This window comes from Sciurus vulgaris, assembly GCF_902686455.1.
Source record: "Sciurus vulgaris genome assembly, contig: HiC_scaffold_238_arrow_ctg1, whole genome shotgun sequence".
NCBI classification, from domain to species: Eukaryota; Metazoa; Chordata; class Mammalia; order Rodentia; family Sciuridae; genus Sciurus; species Sciurus vulgaris.
In genome coordinates this window covers 2,215,201-2,240,195 of record NW_027632819.1, presented here as the reverse complement: position 1 = coordinate 2,240,195, position 24,995 = coordinate 2,215,201, and the positions used below count along the sequence as shown (strand labels likewise).

Sequence of the window (24,995 nt, the reverse complement as noted above, 5' to 3'; positions counted from 1 at the left end):
TTTTCCTCTCCACAATGTATACTTCCTCCATTCAAAGAACTCAAAAAATTTTATACCAAGAATACATAAAACCCAATCAATAAAACGGCTAAGGAAATGAGCAGACACTTCAATGAAGATCTCCAAGCAATCAACAGATATAAGAAAAAATGTCCAACATCTTTAGTAACAAGAGAAATTCAAATCAAACTACCCTAAAAGTCCATCTCACCCCAATTAGAATGGCTAATATCAAGAATACAAGCAACAATAGTTGTTGGTGAGGATGTGGGGGAAATGGTACACTCATACATTGCTGGTGGGGTTGCGAATTAATGTAACCACTCTGGAAAGCAGTGTGGAGTTTCCATAGAAAACTTGGAATGGAACCACCATTTTACCCAGCTGTCCCACTCCTTGACCTATACCCAAAGGACTTAAAATCAGCATACTACAGTGATGCAGTCACATCAACATTTGTAGCTGCTCAGTTCACAATAGATAGATTATGGAACCAAACTAGATGCCCTTCAGTGGGTGAATTGATAAAGAAACTGTGATATATATATATATATATATATATATATATATATATATATACAATGAAATATTACATAACCATATAGAATATTAAAATTATGGCATCTGTAGATAAATGGATGCAGTTGGAGAATATCATGCTAAATGAGATAAGCCAATCCCCAAAAAACCAAGCAGATGATGATACTAGCTTGTTTACTAATTGTAAACAACAGTTTACATCTTTTTTCTGAAATTATGGGCAGAAATATTCATTCAAAAAGTTTTTTTTAATTACAAAAAATTGTCATTTATTTAATGATTTTATTCCTGTCCCTTTTAAATATATATAGTCAATACGTATTTTCACAGAATATTAAAATAATATGTAATTCCATTAGTAAACATAAGTCTTCCTTGACTAAACAAATTTCTTCAATTTTTTAAATCTTAGATTTATCAGCTTTAATCAGCTTGCCAATGTTTCCATTCTTTTTTTAAAATTACATACAAACACACATATGCACAGTTCTTTTCACTCAGAAATGTGTTTGCACCTTTTTTGGTAAGTAGTAGTAGTTAGTAGTATTCGCATTATTGTGTCATATGGTAGTTGGAGTGGTTTCTCATGAATCAGACTGTCAATGTTTGAATCCCAGCTTTATTATTTACTAGCTCTGTAATTTGAATGAGTTATTTATTTATTCAGTTTAATTCTTATAATACAGAATTAAAAATATCACTCACTTCATAAGGGTGTTTCATACTTAAAACAGTACCCAGCAACAGAGTAAGCCTTAAAATATTTGCTTTAACAATGAAGATGATGATATTTTGGAACATATTAATTTTGTAAGTCTTGTAGAAATTGAAATGCTAAAATTTTTTTTTACATTTAAAATCTTACAAGTTACATCCAAATAGCAGTCTAAAATTTTTTCCACATTACAGTGTAAAACATGTGAGAGAGCATCCATTTTTTGCATCCTTGTCAACATATTAAACTGTGGTTTTATCTATCTGGTAGATAAAAATGAGCATGTGATGGTATTGGGGTGTTCTTTTTCTCTGGGGGATTTGCTGAGAATCAAACCCAGGGCCTTAAGTGTACTAGGCAAGCACTACACCAGCGAGATACATCTGCATCCTGAGCATTTTCACAGTTTATATTTTCTTATTTTCAGTTTATTAAAATATCTGTCCTTGTATTACCAACTTTTTTTTTCTTTTTTTTTTATTGTAAACAAATGGGATACATGTTGTTTCTCTGTTTGTACATGGCGTAAAGGCATACCATTTGTGTAATCACAAATTTACATAGAGTAATGTTGTTTGATTCATTCTGTTATTTTTTCCCTTCCCCCCACCCCTCCCACCCCTCTTTACCCTCTATACAGTACATCCTTCCTCCATACTTGCCCCCCTCCCTAACCCTAACTCTAACCCTAACACTAACCCTTGCCTCCCCCCCATTATGTGTCATCCTCCACTAATTAGCGATATCATTCGTCCTTTGGCTTTTTGAGATTGGCTTATCTCACTTAGCATGATATTCTCCAATTTCATCCATTTGCCTGCAAATGCCATAATTTTATCATTCTTTATGGCTGAGTAATATTCCATTGTATTACCAACTTTTATATATATTTTTATAAATTGTCTATGCTCATCTTTTTATTTACCTCTATTTTCCTTATATGTGGGAACTGATTTTATATTTGTTAAGCAATTGTATACATATGTAGTGACAAATAACTTAGGTTTATTTTGCATATTTCAAGCATAGCAATAACATGGCTATTCACATACCTGGAAATCAACCTGATTCTTTTGAAAGCAAAAAATGAACAGGACAAAGTTAAGCAAAACTATATAGACAAAAATCTCTTGACAGCTACTCATTCAAAACACATCTGCAGCGTGTCAGTTTAGGACCTGACTTCCTTAACAAGACTCCTAAAGCAAAAGAATTAAAATTAAGAATCAATAAATGGGATGGATTCAAACTTAAAAGCTTCTTCTTAGCAAAGGAAACAGTAATATGAAGACAGAGCCTACAGAATAGGAGAAAATCTTTACTATATGCACCTCTGAGCACTAATCTCCAGGATATACAAAGAACTCAAAAAACTTAACACCAAAAAAAAAAAAAAAAATAACCCAATCAATAAATGGGCTAAGAAACTGAATAGACACTTCACAGAAGAACTACAATCTACAAAAGTATGAAAAAATGTTCATCATCTCCAACAATTACAGTAATGCAAATCAAAACTATTCTCATATTTCATCTCACTCCAGTCTGAATGGCAATTATCAAGAATACAAGCAATAATAAGTTTTGTCAAGTATGTGGGGATAAAGATACACTCATACTATGCTAGTAGGACTACAGATTTGGGTACAACCATTATGGAAAGCAGTATGGAGATAATCAGAAAACTTGGAATAGAACTACTATTTTTTTATTGTAAACAAATGGGAAACATGTTGTTTCTCTGTTTGTACATGGAGTAAAGGCCTACCATAGGTGTAATCATAAATTTACATAGGGTAATGATGTTTGATTTTTCTGTTATTTTTCCTTCCCCCACCCCTCCCACCCCTCTTTTCCCTCTATACAGTCCTTTCTTCCTCCATTCTTCCCCCCTCCTATCCCCTATTATGTATCATCATACTCTTATCAGCAAGATCATTCATCCTTTGATTTTTTGAGATTGGCTTATCTCATTTGACCCAGCTATGCAACTCCTCTGTTTATATCCAAAGGACTTAAAATCAGCACACAACAGTGATGTAGCCACATCAATGTTTATAACAGCTCAATTTACAATAGTCAATCTTTGGAACCAACCTAGGTGTCCTTCAACAGATGAATGATAAAAGAAAATGCTGACACATACACAATGTAATATCACTCCACCTTGAAAAAGAATGAAATTATGGCATTTGCAGACATATTATAGAATTTTTTATTGCTATGTGTGTGTGAGACCTGTTAGAGTTTATTTTTCATTTATGCTTTAAGTGAATTTCTTATGTTGTGACATTTATCAATTTTTTTGAAAAAAAAAAACTTTTAGAGAGTTATTTCCAATAAACATATCAGACTAAGAGATGAGAATTTATCAAGTTACTTCTTTTAAATTTCCAAGGAACAAAATACTCTAACACTGTATAAATAATCCTAGAACATATAAAACTAGAAGCCTTTCAATTTCTTTTTTTATAACTCAAACAACACTGATTCTGAAATTCCATGTTAAAACTTAGTTGCCCCCAAAATTATATACATCAATCTCAGTTATGAAACTTCACACAAAAATTATAAATACTTAATGAAGTATCAGTATATCAGTATATTAATGTTATCAGTAAATAAAATTAATAATATACCATGATTAAATAAAATTTATGAAAAATTGTTAAATATTAGGGAAGACATTTTTCATGAATGGATTTTATTAATAAAATAATTAATTAATTAATATTATTACCATTATTATGGTACCATTATTATAGATTCCAAGAGTTAAAATCTATTTTACAAGAGTTAAAATCTATTTCAGATTTCTATTTTAATAAAATTTGATTAGATATACAGTTCTTTAATTTTATAAACATGCATATGAAGTCAAAACTAGTCCTATGCTTAGTGGAAACACATTAGCAGCATTTGCCTTAATTTCAGAACAAGGCAAGTGTACTTATAAGCAGTCTTTTCTTTGTCATTGTTTTAGGAAAAACAAAGCATTCTAGAAAGGAAAATGAGATGTAGTTAATAAGAATAACTAACAATGACAGACTCTTTGTGCCTGGAAGTTTTCTTACTAAAATCATCATTTCATTGTCACAGATTATGGTAGTATCAACAATAATTGTCACATGTAGAAACTGGTGTTTGCACATATGAAGAACCTGAGACAATGAAACTTAAGAAATGCACCCAGTACTGTTCACCCAGGAAAGGCTGAAACATAGATTTGAACCATGCTGACTGATGTCACAGTTCATAGTCTAAAGCAGAAGTTGGTAGACTTCTAGGGTTCTATTGGGACACAGTTGTGCTCATTCATTTGTGTCTTGTGTATGCCAACATTCATGCTAAAACAGCAAAATTGAGTGGTTGTGGCATGCATGTCCCAGGATATTCCACCAGCCCTGGAAGACAGACTCCCTTGCCTTTTACAGGAAGATTTTTCTGCCCTCCATTTTATGACATTAAACTCTGTTGCCTCAGATTAAGCCATTAGCCTTTTTTAATTAGAAAAGATGAGACAAATTATTATTTTAAAAGTCCTATTGATTATATACTTGATAAATCCAAGATAATCAACTCAGAATCTGTTGGAAATCAGTATAAAATGAGGGAGATTTTTATAGTAATTTTCAAATTTCATTTGGTTTTCAAATTACAAATACTGACCAGTTTGGGAATACAATGAGATTCTAGATCACATTGTAAAGAACAAAAACATAGATACATAGATACAAGTATACAACAAACATGAATTATTTAAGTAAAGAAAAAAATTAAAACTCCACTGAGTTGAAGATTGAATAAGCAGACATGTCATTTCTTGACTCAGCATTAAAGAAGATATTTTAAAAATCTTAGTTAATTTATAAAATTAAACATTCAGACTGTTAAAAGAGTTGTTTTAACTCAATGAATTGTTTAAAAAATTCTAGAAGAAAAATTGATGAAAAAAGACCAGATAAAATTTGGAAAATAAATTTGACTTTTTAAGATGTTAAGCACAGAAAAATATGCTGAAGCCTTCCCCTCCCAAAGTAAATTTCATATATATATATATATATATATATATATATATATATATATATATATACACATTACCTCTGTAATGGAAAAGGAATAACTGATGAAAGATACAGATGGGAACTCTGGCAATATCTGAAACTGCTAATAGGCAAAGTGAAGGCTAGTGACTTGAGTCTTCTGTGCTTGGAGGACCTTCATAATAATAGTCTGAAAAGTATGTATACAGCCATAAATCACTAAAATCTGCATAAGGTAAGCATCATGGAATGAAACAGGAACAATAAACTCTACAAAAAGATTCACTTAGTCTAGTGAAAATAAAATCTAAAAGAACTTTACTGCTCTGAGTAATAAAAGAGTGATTTTCCTCCACAAAATAACAAACAGGAAGTACAAAACAAGTACAGTGAATTATGAAAACTAGTGTTGACTACTAAAACTAAATATAATGTGCAAAACTGCAGATGGGACTCAACTGAAGAGTGGATTAATGAACTAGGACCTAGATGTGAAGAAAATTGCCTAGAAAACAACACAAAGGGTAATACATGGAAAATATAAGGGAAAAGGGAAAAGACATGAAGAATCTTTCCAGAAACTCTAACATCTATCTAATAAGAGTTCCAGAAAAAGAAAATGGAAGTTATACTATATTTGAATCAATAATGGCCAAGAATATTCCAAAACTGAAGACACAAAACCTTAGGGTTCAAAGATTTCTTGTACTCGTGGCAAATTTACACACAAATCGGTAGCATATATATTTTGATTAAAAATTAAAGAAGCACACATCACACTGAACTCAAAATATCAAGAATAAAGCAAAATTCCTAAGAGTTTCTTACTGAAGTGACAGTTTACCTATACACAGTGTTTCTGTACAGAAATTCACTCTAACATATTTCACAATATAGAAGCTATATGTGGAAGGAGGCAAATAGTCTGAGAAATAAACTTGGGATCTGTAATTATGTGTTTATTCATTCTGTCATTCAAGAGTAGGGGCAAAATAAAGACTGTTGAATACACTTGGGAATGTGAAACCATCATCTTGAGCAGAGGCATGACTGACATTTTGAATGAAATTCTCCTATGTGTTGCAGGATACTAAGGGCACAGAAAGTTAATAATGTTTTATAGAAATATAGAGCCACCAGATTTTCAAAATGTAGTGAGTAGTAAACCAGCAAAACTGAACAAAATTTTGTCAAGTATACCAGTCATTAGGGTTAATGGGAATGCATTGGGTTTTTCACCTAAAAGACAGACTGAGATTTGGTCTTAAAAATAAACAAACAAAAGAATAGCTAAATCCTGTTCATTAGACATGGTTGAATCAAAAGTGTGTGAACTTCATAACTTTATAAGTAAATGTAAGCCAAAAGAAAGCGATGTCAATATCAAACATTACTAGTGTTAAGTGAAGTAAAACAAATAAAGGAAAATTTGTGATAGGAAAAAATAAAAATGAGCATACAGTAAGCTAAAAACTTCTTTTATGTTAGGAGCAAGCAGAACCAAATTGCAGTAGATTTAAAAGAGAATGAGAATTCTTCACAATGAATCTTAAGAAAAAGATGAAAATTAGTGTTCCAAAGTATCAGTAGCACAAATAGTTACCATGTTACTTGAGTAGATCAGATAATATATTTTAAACTTTCCTGAGGAGTTAATGAAATTGCTACTTTATTAAACTAACAAGTAGGAAATACTAGAAGAATTGCTCTTTTTTGTTTTGAAAATGTCTTGCAACATTATATATGGTTTCCCTTAAATAGTTTTAAAATTCAATTAATTTTAGATAAGCTAGACTGGCATAGGATTTTGTTTCGCTTCATAAGTTCATCTTTTATCAGTAGTCAGAAACCAGTGCAACAGTGTTTCCTTGAAAAGGGAACAACTTGGCATTTTCAAAGAGAATTAACTGAAGTGGACAAGAAAAAAAAGCATGAAAAAGAGTTATGAGGCTCTTGCAATAACACAGGTCAGAAAGAGTGTGTATGGTTTGAACTACGGTCCTGGCTGACAAGGACAGTCTTGGCTGACAAGGTGAGAAGAGGTGCTCAGCTTCAGATATATTGTGAAGGTAGGGCTCTTAGGACCTCCTGAAGACTTATTTATGGAGTGATAGGGAAGATCATATACTAGCCTATGTCTGAGTAATGATAGCTTAGTGTAACAGGAAAGATTTGAGAGGTGCATGTTTGGACTTTGTGAGGGGAACATGGAATGGAGGAGAGATACCAAGATGTGTCATTTACATGTAGTAAAGAATTAGAATAAGTAGTTGATTCATAATATTTCTGTTGAATGTACATTTTGTGTTTGCTTAAATTATCCAGAAAACTCTATCTTCACTTTATAAAAATTGTGGATCTTAATAAAACCACTAAGTAGGGGATATTCAAGACAAAGGAGGAAATGTTTTAATGTATCATATAATTTCAAATAAGGCAATCAAAATATACTAGAAAATAGGAAAAAAACAGATAAATGTGTGAATTGTTTTTGTGCTATAGACATTGGCATGAAGTTATCAGATTCACAATATACATAACAATAATAAGCCTTATTGAGACACATTTTGGTTTATAAGTATTGTAAGTAATATGAATAACCAAGAGAAACTTTCTTATATCAACAAGCAGAGTTTTGAACTTACTTAATTTGTTGTTCTCTGAAGTTATTCCTTTCTAAATCAGATATTGGTGATGATTAATGAAGATTGGTCCCAGAATATCAGACCCCCTTTAAAAATAGACTGTGTTAAATTCATCCCAAGTTGAACTGATAGAACAATCTAGTGTCCCTTGGTATAGAAATAGGCTGAGTAACACCCAGGAGTAAAGGGTCTGAATCTCTAGTTTTATGAAATGTTAAACTAAAGAGAAATTATTTTTCTCTCCCAGAAAGTAGTTTCCAAACAATGTTAGTCAGACTAAATTATTTTATCTCTTTCTTGATTAGAATAAGCCTTCAAGTCAGAATAAAATTATTTTAGTCTTAAATAGAATCAAAATGTGACACATTAAGAAATAAGGGAAGATTTTAAAGTTTACACTTTTCAGCAATCTGCCAAATAAAATGTAATAAGTATTTAGAATTAATAAATCCAGTGAAGGAGGAGGCTTATTTGCATCATCATCTCTATATCCCCTGCAGAAGCATAGTGCAGTTAACCTGATGATATCCTAGATGAATGTATAAATTGTTAAAACATTAAAATCATGGTTTATTAATTTTTGTATATTTCTTAACTAGAGGGTGCTGTGTTAGCATTCAGTTCTTCAAGTGTCATCTCTTTTATATTTTTCCTGGAAAATTAGATTTTTAAATCATCTGACATTAAATGCTTTTATATCTTTTTTTTCTTTCAAAATAATACTGATAGTATTATGCATACTTAAATTCATGAAATAGAAAATCATTAATGGCAGCCCTAACCCTAATTCTCCTTTCCTCCACCTCACAGGAGACTGATGACTCCCACGGGATGGCCACCCTCAGGTGGTTGCAGTCCTGGTTGCACAAGGTACAGAAGTGAATGCACAGGATGAGAATGGTTATGCTGTCAAAAACACTTCTACAATATTTCTTTATAATTTTTGTTTTTAACTTTATTATTACTCATAATCTACAAAAATAGATGTTTGGATGTTTTTATTACAAAAGGGTTCCTAAGAAGTAATAATTAAAGAATATCTAGAATATAATCAGTGGTGAAAAACAGCAACAAATGAATGAGGAAAAAAGTAATCATTTGACTTTGGGAGTTGTTATTCTTGACAAAAATTACAATGTGCCAAGAAACCTGGACTCTGAATTTACATAAAGATTCCTTTTTCACAGAAAATATTTTGGTGATTGGGATATAAATCATTTTGTTCCATAACATTGCTTAACTGTAAAATATTTGATTTTATTAAACAGTGAACATTGCAGTCTGCTTTGCAATTATAGCATGGGCAGTATGTTACATTACAATATGGTAAATAGGTCTATATTGTTAAATGAAGAGGTTGTATCATTCTATAAATTAACCATTTTCTCTTTTTTAATGTGCCAGTATACTGTTGAAAAAAATTCCTATCTGTCTCATGTGCACCCCTTCTCTTTAAGCAATCCTCTTTTCCTCCCCGTATAGTGTTTAACATGGGCAGCATGTCAAGATCAGAAAAATGTAGTTTTGAAGTTGCTTGATCTTGGAGCTAATAAAATGCTACAAACCAAAGATTTAAAGACACCAAGTGAGATTACAAAAAGAAACAAACATCTTGAGGTATCATCTATATGTTAAACTAATTTTTCTCTGGTATATCATATTATCTTATATAGAAATTTTATATTATTTTGTTGGAATTCACAAGTGTAATAATAGTTTTTTCAGTTATTAAATGTGTAAATATTTTTTCTCCACCTATTATTTTTTCTAGTAATTTTTCATCTACTAAATCAAAGACATATATAGTGTGATAAGTTATATAAAAGGATAACAGTCTTATTCTGTTCCTGGTAATGAAAATAGAGTACACTAATATAAACTGGTTTAGATTTTTAAAAATTAACTTATGTATTGAGACAAGTGTCAACATTTGAAGATGTACTTAATATATATAATTTTAAGTTTTAGATGTTAGACAAATTAAAAGTTAAGTACTTTAAGCAACATTTATTCCTATATGTATGACAATGTATGTGGTAAAGTGACAACATACGTGGGTATATGATCTGCTGTCATTCTGATTTTAAAGCTGAATGAAAAATATTTGCCATATATCAAATTATTTTATGAATAAAAACTTTTGGTGTGAATACTAAACTTTTAGTCTCTGGCCTGTAGTTTCTAAGCATGAGTCAAGTATAGTACCATTGTAAATTTATTAAGTTAAAGAGTTCATAACACTGAGGTTCTGAATTTTACAGTTTGTGAAATTCCACAAGCTCTATCATATAACCGTAAAACCATGCCACTTATATTGCACATAAAATAACTTTACTAAATTTTGAGCAATCTAATAAACATGATATCATTTTCCAAATAATATGTATATTTCCAAAATTATTGTAGAATAGAGACTAATCACTAAACTCTTGTAAAATTTCAAAAATAAATCTGAACATGGTGATGCATGCCTGTTATTCCAGCAGCTCCACAGGATGAGGCAGGAGAATCTCCAGTTGAAATCCAGCCTCAGCAGATTAGCAAGGCACCTAGCAATTCAGAGAGACCTTGTCTGTAAATAAAATATAAAAACACACTGGGCATGTTGCTAAGTGGTTATGCACCCATGGGTTCAATCCCTAGAACAACAAAAACATTTTATTGCATTATTTCTTTTTATCATTGAAAATTTGGAAACCAGAGATTCAAGAAGGTGGACTAGAGGGTGACTGCATCTCCCGTCACTCCAGAAGCCTGGATTCAAGAATGGGAGGCATTGAGAGACTTGGACTAACATAGAGGCACGGAGTAAATCTCTCCAACCAGGGGAAGCTTGGACTGGGGGGCAGGCCCAGGCAGGGGCAGCATCTCGGAGCAGGGCAGGATAGTTAGTGTCTTCCCCAAGCACCCCTACTTTCTCCAGCAGCAGGATTGATCCACAGTCAGCTTCTTGGAGCAGGCCATCCAGTGAGAGCTTTTCCACACAGAGCCAACCCCAAGCCCTGGTCCCAGCAGCGGGCCCTGGCCCACTGGCAGCTTCTGGGACCAGGGCAGGACAGGAAGAGGCTTCCCCAGGCAGCCCTGCTCCCTCCAGTGGCAGGCAGTGTCCATAGCCAGCTTCTTGGAGCAGGCCCGCACAGTGAGAGCTTTTCTGCACAGAGCCAACCCCAAGCCCTGAACTTAGCCATGGGCCCTGGCCTGCAGGAGGCTTCTGGGATCAAGGCAAGACAGGGAGAGGCTTTTTCCTAGCAGCCTGGATCCCTCAAGTGGGGGCAGGCTCTGTCTATAGCTAGCTTCTAGGAGCAGGACCGTGCAGTGAGAGGATTTAAATGCAGAAGCAGCCCTCAGCCCTGGACCCAGTGGTAGGCTAGGGGCAGCTTTCTTTGGAAGCACTGTATTATTAATTTCCTCCAATAATTCAGGCTACTGAAGGCTGGGAGGTGATATACTGGAAATCTACAGGGACACTATAAGCCATAGAGGAAATCTGCAATATCTGAGTCAAACTGATATCTGACCAATATGAGAAAACAAAGGAAGAAGATGTCCCAAACAAACCTAGATACTACATCAATAAAACCGAATGACAGCACAGCAGAAGAAACATCAGAAAGTGAGTTCAGAATGTGCATAATTAAAACAATCAGGGAAGCAAATGAGGAGATGAAAGAGCAAATGCAAGCATTAAATGATCACACCAATCAACAGTTAAAAGAGCAAATATGGGAAGCCAAAGATTGTTTCAATAAAGTTAGATACTGAACAAAATCAAACAGAATTCCTTGAAATGAAGGAAACAATAAATCAAGTTCAAAACTCCACTGAAAGCATAACCAATAGGGTAGAACACCTGGAAGACAGAACCTAAGACATTGAAGACAAAATATCAAACTTGAAAACAAAGTTGGCCAAACAGAGAAGATGATAAGAAAACATGAACAGAATCTACAAGAATTATGGCATATCATTAAAAGGCCAAATTTAAGAATTATGGGGATTGAGGAAGGCTTAGCAAAACAAACCAAAGGAATGAACAATCTATTCAAAGAAATAATATCAGATAATTTTCCAAATATGAAGAATGAAATGGAAAACCAAGTACAAGAGGCTTATAGGACTCCAAATATACAAAATTACAACAGACCCACAACAAGGCACATTATTATGAAAATACCTAACATACAAAATAAAGAGAGAATTTTAAAGGCTGCGAGAGAAAAGAAACAAATTACATTCAGGGGAAAAACAGTAATGACATCAGCAGATTTTTCAATCCAGACACTAATAGCTTGAAGGGCCTGGAACAACATTTACCAAGCTCTGAAAGAAAATGGATGCCAACCAAGAATCTTATACCCAGCAAAAATTACTTTCAGATTTGACGACGAAATAAAAACCTTCCATGATGAACAAAAGCTAAAAGAATTTACAAAAAGAAAGCCGGCATTAAAGAACATACTCAGCAAAATATTTCATGAGGAAGGGATAAAAAACAATGATGCAAATCAGCAATGGGAGTAACTAGCCTAAAGGAATAGAAAAATAAATGAGAAACCAAATCATGTCAAAAAACAAAAATGAATCAAATGACTGGGAAAATAAATCATATCACAATAGTAACCCTGAATGTTAATGGCCAGAATTCATCAATCAAAAGACATAGAATGGCATATTGGATTAAAAAGAAAAATCCAACAATATGTTGCCTACAAGAGACTCATCTCATAGAAAGAGATACCCACAGACTTAAGGTGAAAGGATGGGAAAAACATACCATCCACATGGACACAGCAGAAAAGCTGGAGTATCCATCCTCATTTCGGATAATGTGGACTTCAAGCCAAAACTAGTCAGAAGGGAAAAAGAAGGACATTACATACTGCTTAAGGGAAGCATAAATCAGCAAGACATAACAATTATAAATATCTATGCCCCGAACATTGGCTGATCCATGTATGTCAAACAAATATTTCTCAATTCCAGAAATCAAATAGACCACAACACAGTAATAGTAGTCGATTTTAACACACCTCTCTCACCACTGGATAGATCTTGCAAACAAAAATTGAATAAAGTAACCATAGATCTCAATAACACAATCAACAATTTAGACTTAACAGACATATATAGAATATACCATCCAACAAAGAATGAATACACTTTCTTCTCATCATCACATGGATCCTTCTCTAAAATAGACCATATTTTATGCCACAAAGCTACTATTAGCAAATACAAGAAGATAGAGATACTACCTTGTATTCTATCAGATCATAATAGATTAAAGTTTGAAATACATGACAGAATAAAAAACAGAAACTTCTCCAATACCTGGAGATTAGATAATATGCTCTTATATGATGATGGGATAACATCAGGAGGGAAATTAAAAAAAATTTTAGAAATAAATTAGAACAAAGACACATCATATCAAAATCTCTGCGACACTATGAAAGCAGTACTTAGAGGAAGATTTATTTCATGGGGCACATTCAACAAAAGAAGTAAAAAATCAACAAATAAATGACAACACTACAGCTCAAAGCCCTAGAAAAAAAAGAGCAGACCAACATCAAAAGTAGTAGAAGACAGGAAATAGTTAAAATCAGAGCCAAAATCAACTAAATTGAAACAAAAGAGACAATCAGAAAAATTAAGAAAATGAATAATTGTTTTTTTGAAAAAATAAACAAAATTGATAAACCCTTAGCTGCACTAAGAAAAAGAAAAGGGAGAAAACTCAAATTACTAAATTGGGAATGAATAAGGAAATATCACAACAGATATGAGTGAAATACAAAACATAATTAGAAGCTATTTTGAAAATCTACATTCCAACAAAACAGAAACCCTCGAAGACATCAACAAGTTTCTAGAGACATATGAATTACCTAAACTGAACCAGGAGTACATACATAACATAAATAAATCAATTTCAAGCATGAAATAGAAGAGGTCATCAAAGAAAAGTCTGAGACCTGATGGGTTCTCAGCCGAGTTCTACAAAACCTTTAAAGAAGAGCTCATTCCAATACTCCTCAAAGTATTCCATGAAATAGAAGAGGAGGGAACCCTCCCAAACTCATTCTATGAAGCCAATATCACACTGATACCTAAACCAGACAGAGACACATCAAGGAAAAGAAAAGTCTGAGACCAGATATGTTCTCTGCTAAGTTCTACAAAACCTTTAAAGAAGAGCTCATTCCAATACTCCTCAAAGTATTCCATGAAATAGAAGAGGAGGGAACCCTCCCAAACTCATTCTATGAAGCCAATATCACACTGATACCTAAACCAGACAGAGACACATCAAGGAAAGAAAATTTCAGACCAATATCCTTAATGAACATTGATGCAAAAATTCTCAACAGGATTTTAGCAAATTGCATACAAAAATATATTAAAAAGATAGTAAAACATGATCAGGTGGGTTTTATCCCAGGGATGAAAGGTTGGTTCAACATCTGGAAATCAATGAATGTCATTCACTATATCAACAGATTTAAAGTTAAGAATCACATGATATTTTGATAGATGCAGAAAAAGCATTTGATACAATACAGCATCCCTTCATGCTGAAAACACTATAAAAATAGGAATATTGGGAAATTCCTTAACATTGTAAAGGCCATCTAAGCTAAGCCCATGGCCAATATCATTCTAAATGGTGAAAAACTGAAAGCATTGCCTGTAAAATCTGGACCAAGGTAGGGATGCCCTCTTTCACCTCTTCTATTCAACATCGTCCTTGAAACTGTAGCCAGAGGATTAGACAAACCAAAGAAATTAAAGGGATATGGTTAGGAAAAGAAGAACTCAAGCTATCCCTGATGACATGATTTGCTGATGAAATGATTATATATTTAGAGGAACCCGGAAATTCTACCAGAAAATTTTAAGAACTCATAAGTGAATTCAGTGAAGAAGAAGGTTACAAGATCAATGCTCATAAATCCAATGCATTCTTATACATAAGGGATGAATCATCATAAAGAGAAATTAGGAAAACTACACATTCACAATAGCCTTGAAAAAAATAAAATACTTGGGAATCAATCTCAAAAAGAGGTGAAAGACCTCTACAATGAGAACTACAGAACACTAAAGAAGGAAATTAAAGAAAACCTTAGAAGATGGAAAAATCTCCCATGTTCTTGGATAGGCAGAATTAATGTTGTCAAAATGGCCATAGTACCAAAAGTGCTATACAGATTCAATGCAATTCCAATTAAAATCCCAGTGATGTACCTTACAGAAATAGAGCAAGCAATTATGAAATTCATCTGGAAGAATAAGAAACCCAGAATAGCTAAAGCAATCCTTAGCAGAAAGAGCAAATCAGGGGGTATCACAATACCAGATCTTCAACTCTACAACAAAGCAATAGTAAGAAAAATGGCATGGTATTGGTACCAAATAGACAGGTAGATCAATGGTACAGAATAGAGGACATGGACACAAACCCAAAAAAATACAGTTTTCTCATATTCGACAAAGGTGCCAAAATATGCAATGGAGAAAAGACAGCCTCTTCAACATTTGGTGCTGGGAAAACTGGAAAACCACAATCAACAGTATGAAATTATACCCCTATCTCTCACCCTGCACAATACTCAACTCAAAATGGATCAAGGACCTCAGAATCAGACCAGAGACCCTGCATCTTATAGAACAAATTGTAGGTCCAAATCTTCAACATGTCAGCTTATGAACAGACATCCTTAACAGGACTCCCATAACACAAGAAATAAAACCAAAAATCAACAACTGGGATGGATTCAAACTAAAAAGCTTTCTCTCAGGAAAGGAAACTATCAGTAATGTGACGAGAGAGCCTACAGAGTGGGAGAAAATCTTTGCCACTCATACTTCAGAGAGAGCGCTAATTTCCAGAATATATAAAGAACTCCAAAAACTCTACCCCAAGAACAGAAATAACCCAATCAACAAATGGGCTAAGGAAATGAACAGACACTTCACAGAAGAAGATCAAAATTCAAATCAAAACTACCCTAAGATTCCATCTTACCCCAATTAGAATTCTGATTGTCATGAACAGAAGCAACAATAGGTGCTGGTGAGAATGTGGGGAAAAAGGTACACTCATACATTGCTGGTGGGGTTGCAAATTAGTGCAGTCACTGTGGAAAGCATTATGGAGACTCCTAAGAAAGCTTGGAATGGAACCACCATTTGACCCAGCTATCCCACTCCTTGGCCTATACCCAAAGGACTTAAAATCAGCATACTACAGAGATACAGGCACTTCAATGTTCATAACTGCTCAATTCACAGTAGCCAGATCGTGGAACCAACCTATATATCCTTCAATTGATGTATCAATAAAGAAACTGTGGAATATATTTACAATGTTATATTACTCCACCTTAAAGAATGATAAAATTATGCCAATCCAAGCAAATAGATGAAATTGGAGAATATCATGCTAAGTGATATAAGCCAATCTCAAAAAACTAAAGGGCAAATGATCTCACTGATAAGCGAATGATGACACATAATGTGGGGTGGGAGGTGTTAGTGTTAGGGTTAGGGTTATATTTACAGTCTGGGTTAAGGAGGGTGGTACGAATGGAGGAAGGAAGGACTGTAAACAGGGAAAAGAAGGGTGGGAGGGTGGGGGGAAAGGGAAAAAATAACAGAATGAATCAAACCACATTACCCTATGTAAATTTATTATTACACAAATGGTATGCCTTTACTCCATGTACAAACAGAGAAACAACATGTATCTCATTTGTTTACAAAAAAAAGAAAATTTGGAACCTAAAAATTAGTTTATTACATTACTAAATTTTGGGTAGATAACACTGAATTTGGTATAATACAGTTATGAGCATCAAAGGTTGTATTGAATCACAAATCATTTCTTATAATGAAATTTGATCTTATATTTTGAATGATAACATGACATAGCCTTGACTTTGTAAGAAGTTAGATTGTAAAACTAACAAATTTTATCATATTGCTTTGAGGTATATAGTTGAGATTTGTATACATTTAAGCAAGTCTATTGCTTCCTTCCCACTTAGCAATTTATTTCAGTTACTACCTTAAACTTGATCTTTCTGATTCTTTTATCAAAATATCATTTTACTTTTGTACTAATTATTACTAAAAATGCCACTCTAATTTTACTCTTTCAAATTAGTTATACTGTTCTGCTTATTTTATGTCAAGAAAGAATTTACTTGAGTTTATAAAAGTCATTCTCAGTGTAACAGGTCATGAAAGTTCTGTCCCTTATACGTTGCTAAAATTTTATACAGTTTAAAAATAATCATGTTATTTCTTTTTAAGTGCACTTAACAGTGTATAAAAATATTAACTATATTGGCTAATATCTGAACTTTTTGAGATCTTCAACTTTCTTTGTTTGACTTTAAATCCATTGGAAGGAAAACTTCAAGAGTTAACTGAAGAAGAGGCTCTTTGTAAACAATTGATAGCAGATTCTGATAAAGGAAAAAGTCACATATTTGAGTAACATATTTTAGTTGAAAAGAATTCCTGTAAATAAGTTAAAAACGCATGCTTTTACTTATTATTCTAAATATAATGATGTGTTTAAGATATATGATATTTTATACTTTGACAAGCATTTTTAAATATCACTTAGAAATGTCTGGGTTTTAGGTGCATTGGTCTCCATAATTTTAGAGGGATTTATTTATGTGTACCAATATTAATCACAACAACTTTGACTTTAAATGTAAACTTAGTAAAATATTAGTGAAATGCATTTTAATGGATTCAGCATCTGCAATAATATTCAAACTGTATTATCCCTTGCTTTCTGAGCATTTTAAGCACATTACTCATTGTTTAAGCTAAAACTAAAAATATTTTTCCTGAGCACTATTGTTCAGTACACAATTATAAACCATTCTACCCCATATAAAGTTTTTCATTAATTCTTACTTATCACAATTAAAGATAATTTTACACACAGATATTCTACAAGGAATATATGTTAATGAGTATTTTCATTCTTACAAAAGATGAACTACACTTTGCCATCACCCATTTCCTCTGATATCATTGCTTAGGAAAGCCTGCTTCCAGTAGAGAGGATCACTCACTGATTTGCTTTGCTTAGCATTTACAAAGCTCTGGATTCATTTCCAACCCAGGTGGAAGAGAAATGAATTAACACTTGCTCAATTCTTGATACAGCATCAAATCTGGAGTATACATTTACGATATATTCTATATGAATTTGTTCTTATTCTTTTTTAAAATATAACATTATATTTATTATTCATACATTGATAATATGTTCTAAAATTGACATTGCTATAAATATGTATAGTTCATACACAGCATTTGGAGATCTGGAAATATTTTTACATGGTCTTGGACTGGGACTTATGACAGAGTTACTAAAGGTGAGATTCATATGTGTTTATTTGTTGGTTAACATAAAATTAAATTTTAATTCATAAAGATGCCTATGAATGAATGCTGTACATTTTCTGTGTAATTTATAATACATCCCATCTTGTAAACTTGTAAAAAATATCCCCAAATTTATTATATTTACAAAAAGTATAAGCTAGTTGAATTTAACAACTTTTGCCAACAGTCCAATGCCTCTGTAAAAAAGCCATTTGTTTTTGCAGTTTCTGATCTTCTTGTATAGAATACTAGAAGCATGATTTGAAACCAAACATGACATTAGATTCTTCCTCTGATTTTTGACCAAAATATGTTACTTAAACATCTTTCCCCTTAAAGAAATAATAGGTAATGTAAGGTTGTCTTGAATATTAAATTAGACCCATATGCCAAACATTACCTAGATACTTTAAGAATACATTTTGGATTTGAGTAGATGAAAATTATGAGGATAGTGATACAATAAATTAGAACTTAAAACAGATCCCCCTTAGGATTATGAACATTTGGTTCAGGTGTTTTAGAGTTGGATTTTTTGTGGGGGCACCAGGAATTGAACTCAGGGACACTCAACCACTGAGCCACATCCAAAACTATTTTGTATTTTATTTAGAGTCAGGGTCTCATTGAGTTGCTTAGCACATCACTTTTGCTGAGGTTGGCTTCGAACTCTTCCTGACTCAGTCTCCTGAGTCACTGGGATTAGAGGCATATGCCACCATGCCCAACTAGAGTTGGGTTTTATTGTACAATATTGAAACTATTTCAAAATTTTGAAACTATTTTCTATTTGGAGAAATCTTCAGTATAAATATAATTTCTATCCAATTTTATAGAAATGTTTTCATGTCATGTAAGCAAAATTGTAAAGTAATTTGAAAGTAATCATGTTATTTGAATCTGGAAAACTAGTTATATTTATATTTTTGAGGTGAGTATATATTATTGGTCCAGTAGTGTAGTTCTCTATCTACATCTCTATACCCTCTGGAAAGTTGGAAGTTGTTTAAGAGTGCAGCAGTTCACTGTTTGATGTACATTTTACTACTTCCCTTTGTATTATTTATATTGAAATGCAATAGGGATTTTTTTACATTTTCCACAGGAAAGGGATATAAGTTCAAGACACCTTTTGACCATGAAAAAAAGATGAATTTGCAAAGGTTAGTATCATTTTCTAAACCTCTAGCTATACTATTGTTTTCTTTACATTGGGCTGTCTTTTATTTGCTATTTCAGTATTCCTAGGGTTATGAAATGATTGATATTTTATTAGGTTCTTGATTAAATATGATTATAAAAAATTTATCTAAAATTCTGATTATAGTATTAAGTGACTTTAAAAGCATTTAAAAACATAATAAAGTGTTGGTATTATTCATTTAGTTGGTCATAATATTTGAGTTAAAACCAGTACTTCATTTCCAAATGTGAAATAGATTTGCAAAACAGACTTCTTAGAAATAAGAGGTGCTTTTTTAAATGTATGTGAATATAGGTATGTGTCTTACAAATAGTACTACTATTCTTATTTTCCCAAAACTATCAAGATATTATTTTGTTCACATGTGAATACACAACCAGTGGAATCCAAATCATGTACAACCACAAGAATGGGATCCTAATTAAGATAAGTTATTCTCCATGTATGTACAATATGTCAAAATATAGTCTACTGTCATGTATATCTAAAAAGAACAAATAAAAAGTCATGAATTTGACATCTAATATTATTAGCAATTAAAAAGTACTTTGAGAAATATTAGAGATATTTTGATAGACTGAGTAAAAAAGCAATGAACTTTGTTACCTGCACATTAGAAACTTGAAATTATTATAATCACTAATGTTGATTGAAACCTGAATTATTATTAGAATCACTAATTTTGATTATCACAGAAATCAAAATAAGCATACTATATCAACTTGTACTCTGTTGTTTTGACTATTATGCATTAAAATCTAGTAATTAGGTTTGAGAGTCTATCACAACTATTATATATTGCAAAATATTTTAATAGTGTAAATAGCTTCATCAGTCACATTTATAGGCAAACTATATATTTTAGTATATTATTTCTATTATGTCTGTTTTTCAAGATGCAGATTTCAGCAGAAAATCCCTTTAGTGATTTTGAAGATTAAGTTATCCTAGTATAATTATCTTAACTACACCTAAAAATTATTTCTATTTAGTTTGGGATTACCAATAAAGATCAGCAGAAAATTCTGACTGCTGTTAAGCAACTGGAGGTAGAAGAGATAAATTTTGGAGAGTTATCTGAAGTGGCAAATTTGGAAATCATGTAAAGTTAACTTATCAATTTATATTACTGTTATGTCGAATCAATTATTCATGTTAAGTTCAATATTGATAATGTCTGTCATTTGATTTTATAACATTATTTTCTCAAGGAAAGAGATTTTGAAATATTCCCTGTTCAGAAATCTGATACTCTTTGTAAAATCAATTTTTATAGTTATTTTACTAAGAAGCAAACCAGCACACCATCTTACCTCATGTGGAAACATAAATGCTTTATTTTTTATTGCATCTTGTTAAATCAGACTGTATAAGAGATACCATGATTTTCTTGTATAGTTCTTACATTCTTTAAATTATTTTAGATGGCAAACAGAAAAAAATTAGACTAGTAATATTTTCTCTTAATAAGAAAGCATCTGTCATATGATCTTGGATATATTTTTAGCCTTTATTCTGTGAAATATTATGTTATCAAGATATAAATTTCATTTCCAATAATATAAAGTTTTTAAGAACTGATTACTAATAATCCAAAGTCTATTTGATTTTATTAATAAATTATAGAGAAGTGAATGTTTTTAACTTTTTATTTTAAAATAATTGTAGATTCACATATTTCGGAGATAAAGAGGGAGGTCCCATGCTTTCTTCATGAAGTTTGATCCAGTGTTCATATCTTACATAACTGTAGTAAAATATCCAAACCTGACAAACTGCAGAGCTTATTTGTATTTTACCAGTTATGCATGCATTTATTTGTGTGAGTATATTTAAGTATGTAATTATGTCATGTATAGTTTCTTGTAACCACTGTCAACACTTGCAATATTCCTGTACTACTGGCTTCCTCATCCAACCACATTACAGCTATACTCATCCCTCTCCCCATTTTAACACCTTGCAAATTATAATTTGTTCTTCATCTTTATAATATTATTTCATGAATGTTATATAAATAGAATCATGCAGTAAATGTCTTTTAGAAATTGACTTTTTGTGATCATTGTTAAGTTCACTCAAAGTTGTTGTGTATATCAGTTCAATACTTTATTCCTTTTTGTGGATGAGTAGTATTCCATGGTATGTTTTAACCACATTTTAATCATTTACCCATTGAGGGACATTTAAGTAGATTTTAAAATCTGATTATTCCAAATTAAACTGCTGTGAATAAGATTCTTGTCTATAGTAAGTTTTAATTTCTCTTGGTAAAATGTTCAGGAGAGCATTTTAAAAGTTGCATGGGAGCTACACTTTAGTTGTTTTGTTTTTATTAACTATTCCCCTTTTTTCCAAAATGTCAGTATTGTCTTATGTTCACCCAACTTATATTAGCGATCCAGTTTTTCTGCATACTCATCAGTATTTGTTGTAAGCACTAATTATTTTTGGTCATTTCTACAGGTGCATAGTGATGGATCATTGTGATTTTATTTGCATTTACCTAAAGGATAAATGTGTTGAATATTTTTTCATGGCTTATTTGCTATTTGTATATTATTTCTGGTGAAATGTCTCTGTCTCATACCTATTTTAATTTGTATGCATTGTTTTTTAACATTGATATTGGGAAGTTGTCTAAATTCAGGTCTTCTGTTGGATTTGTGCTAATATTTTTTAGTCTGTAATTTTTATTTTCATCTTAATGGGATCTTATATAGAGCAAAATTTTAATCTTCAGGGCTACCATTTCCTTCTTATAGATCCTACTTCTAGTGTCAAGTTTAAAATAATAGATTCTTAATGATTTTTAAGTCCATGGTACATTTTCAGTTCATTTTTGTGAATGTATGGTATAGGCTGAAGTTCATTTTGGCACTATGGATGTTCAATAGCTCCAGCACTGTTTGTTAAAAAGGTTATTCCTTCTGCAGAATTGGTTTTCATTATTTGATAAAACTTAATTGGGCATATTTGTGCAGCATCTTCTGGGTTCTCTATTCCAGTTTCTTCAGGTGTCTGCCCCTCTGTAACTATGCATTGACTATCTACCCTTATCTGAAATGCTTGGGATCAGAAATATTACAGATTTTTGGAAGTGTTTTTGGATTTGGTAATATTTCCATAGATGCTACTTGTTGAGCATCCCTAATCGAAAAATCCAAAGTGCTCAGAAATTTGATTCAGATTTCAGATTTTCCAATTAGTGATGTTAAATTTTTACCATACTGTCATGATTATTCTAACTGTATATGGACAGACTTAGCATCAGGAAAAATTATTCCTATCATTTTATTCTTCCCAAAAATTGTCTTGGCTATACTGGAACATTTTTCTTTTCATATATGCTTTAAATTAAGCTACTCTATGTCTACAAAATAATTTCTGAGATGTTTATAGTAATAGCACTAATCCTATGCAAAATTGACATCTTAACTATGTTAAGTCTAGTAAATCCATGAGCATACAAGTTCAAGATTTTCCTTTAATCAGCATTTTGTAATTTTTATTGCATAAATCTAACTATATACAGAATTTATCTTCATTATCTTTAGAACATTGTTAGTGGTATTGACTCTTTTATTTGTTTCCACATGCAGTTTATTTATATCTTCTGATTGTGAATATCTCAACATTGCTGAACTCATTTACCAGATCTAGAAGGTTTCTTTTTCTAGGTTATTTGAGATTCTTTGTAGAAATAGTGTGGTCTGCAGAGAAATCTGATAATTTCTTTCTTTCCAATCTTTCTGCTTTTTATTTTTCTTGCTTTATTACAGCGGACAGGACTTTCAGTATTTTGTTGAATAAGAGGTGAATAATGGGCATTCTTGTCTTCTTCTCATTCTTAAGGGGAAAATCACTCCTTTTATTTACTTTTTTTACTACCAACCATGATTTTAGCTATGTATGGATTTTAGTAGATACTATTATAAGAATATTCACTCTGTTCATATTGTTCTGAAATTTTTTTATTTTGAATATATGTTGAATTTTATCAATGCTTTTTCTTTGTCAATTGACATTGTTTCACAGATTCTTCTATGGTCTGTTGGCAGGTTGAATCAAATCCCTCCAAACAATAGGATCATATTTAGTAAGAAGAAATAAAAATTTCAAAATCAATTGTATTACTACAGGATGCATTAGATATAACTAAATGCACCTGAAGAATCACAAAAGTTTATGTGGATTGATAATTTTATCTGCACAGTGTCACATGCCTAGCCACTGTTAGACCATATTAATAGAAATATGATGTCAAGAATAAAAAAGGTAATACTTTCACTGTATATAATACATCTGGAGGGTTTTTGCTTATAGAAGGATTTAGCATAGAATAGACAATCCATCACATATGTTTGTACATGATCCTAAAATATAATCAGATGAATTAGAAATAATATTTATGTATGATTTATCAAAATACATAAATGCATTCTACTGTTATTTAAAACTAAGTAGAAAAATTAAAAAAATAAAACCCCTAAGACTTCTTTTGCTTTAGATTATGATTGTATATTTAGTAATTTTTGTAAAAAACATTTTGTATGTAAACATTACCTATAGTAAAACACCTTGATTTTGGAATCCTGAATTACCAATAAAAATTGTTTTTCTTCTACAAAGTAATTGTGAGCTTCTCCTACTTAGCAATACTACCTGATAATTAAACAATGAGATTTTCTTTATTATCATATCTTTCTTCACTATTTGGAGTTTTCTTACCAACTATGTTTTCCCTCATCTTCTGCTTCTCATTGTACATGGTAACAGAGTCTTTTTCTTATGTATGCTTCTCTTAACTCATTGTTTCCTGTTTGTTCTTTTAATAATTTAGAAAATTTTCATCCCCTTCTCCACTTTGGTTTCATTTGATTCAAAAAGTGAGCATTATTTTCCTGGTGAACCCAACGCAAATGCAGGAAGAACACAAATTTGAGGCTAACCTCCTAAATTTGGTGAGGCACTAAGCAAGTTAGAGAGACCCTGTCTCAAAATAGAAATGGCTTGGGATGTAGCTCAGAATTAGAGTTACCCTGGATTCAATCTTCAGTACAAAACAAAATAATAACCATTATTACACCAAATTTAGGAATAATTTCTGTGCAGAGGACAAATACAGATATTTAACTCTAGAGCCCATAAAAGTACCTGGAAGTATCTTGGCATAATTATACATGTATGTAAATCTCACCTACTGGGAAAACGAGACAGGGGGATTACAGGTTGGGTGCCAGTATAGGTAACTTTGTGATACTATGACCTAAACTAAAATTTTAAAAACTGTGGATATACTATATAGCTCCAATGTAGAGTGCTTGCCTACCTTGTAGAAAGTCCCCAGTTCAATCCCCAGAACATCCTGTCCTTACCACAAACCTATATAAATTCCTACGATTTCCCTATAAAGAATCTCATTTTTC

General features: G+C 32.0%; 1 pseudogene across 1 annotated transcript in view; it reads left to right on the top strand.

Moving 5' to 3' along the window:
• Positions 1-24,995, top strand: part of LOC306652473 (ankyrin repeat, SAM and basic leucine zipper domain-containing protein 1-like) — an 80,289-nt pseudogene that overhangs the window by 11,555 nt on the left and 43,739 nt on the right. Inside the window, exons 5-10 of the transcript in view lie at positions 8,754-8,851; positions 9,426-9,560; positions 17,323-17,447; positions 18,277-18,352; positions 19,468-19,525; positions 20,559-20,668. The product of the transcript in view is annotated as an ankyrin repeat, SAM and basic leucine zipper domain-containing protein 1-like (transcript). The remainder of the gene's footprint in view (positions 1-8,753; positions 8,852-9,425; positions 9,561-17,322; positions 17,448-18,276; positions 18,353-19,467; positions 19,526-20,558; positions 20,669-24,995) is intronic.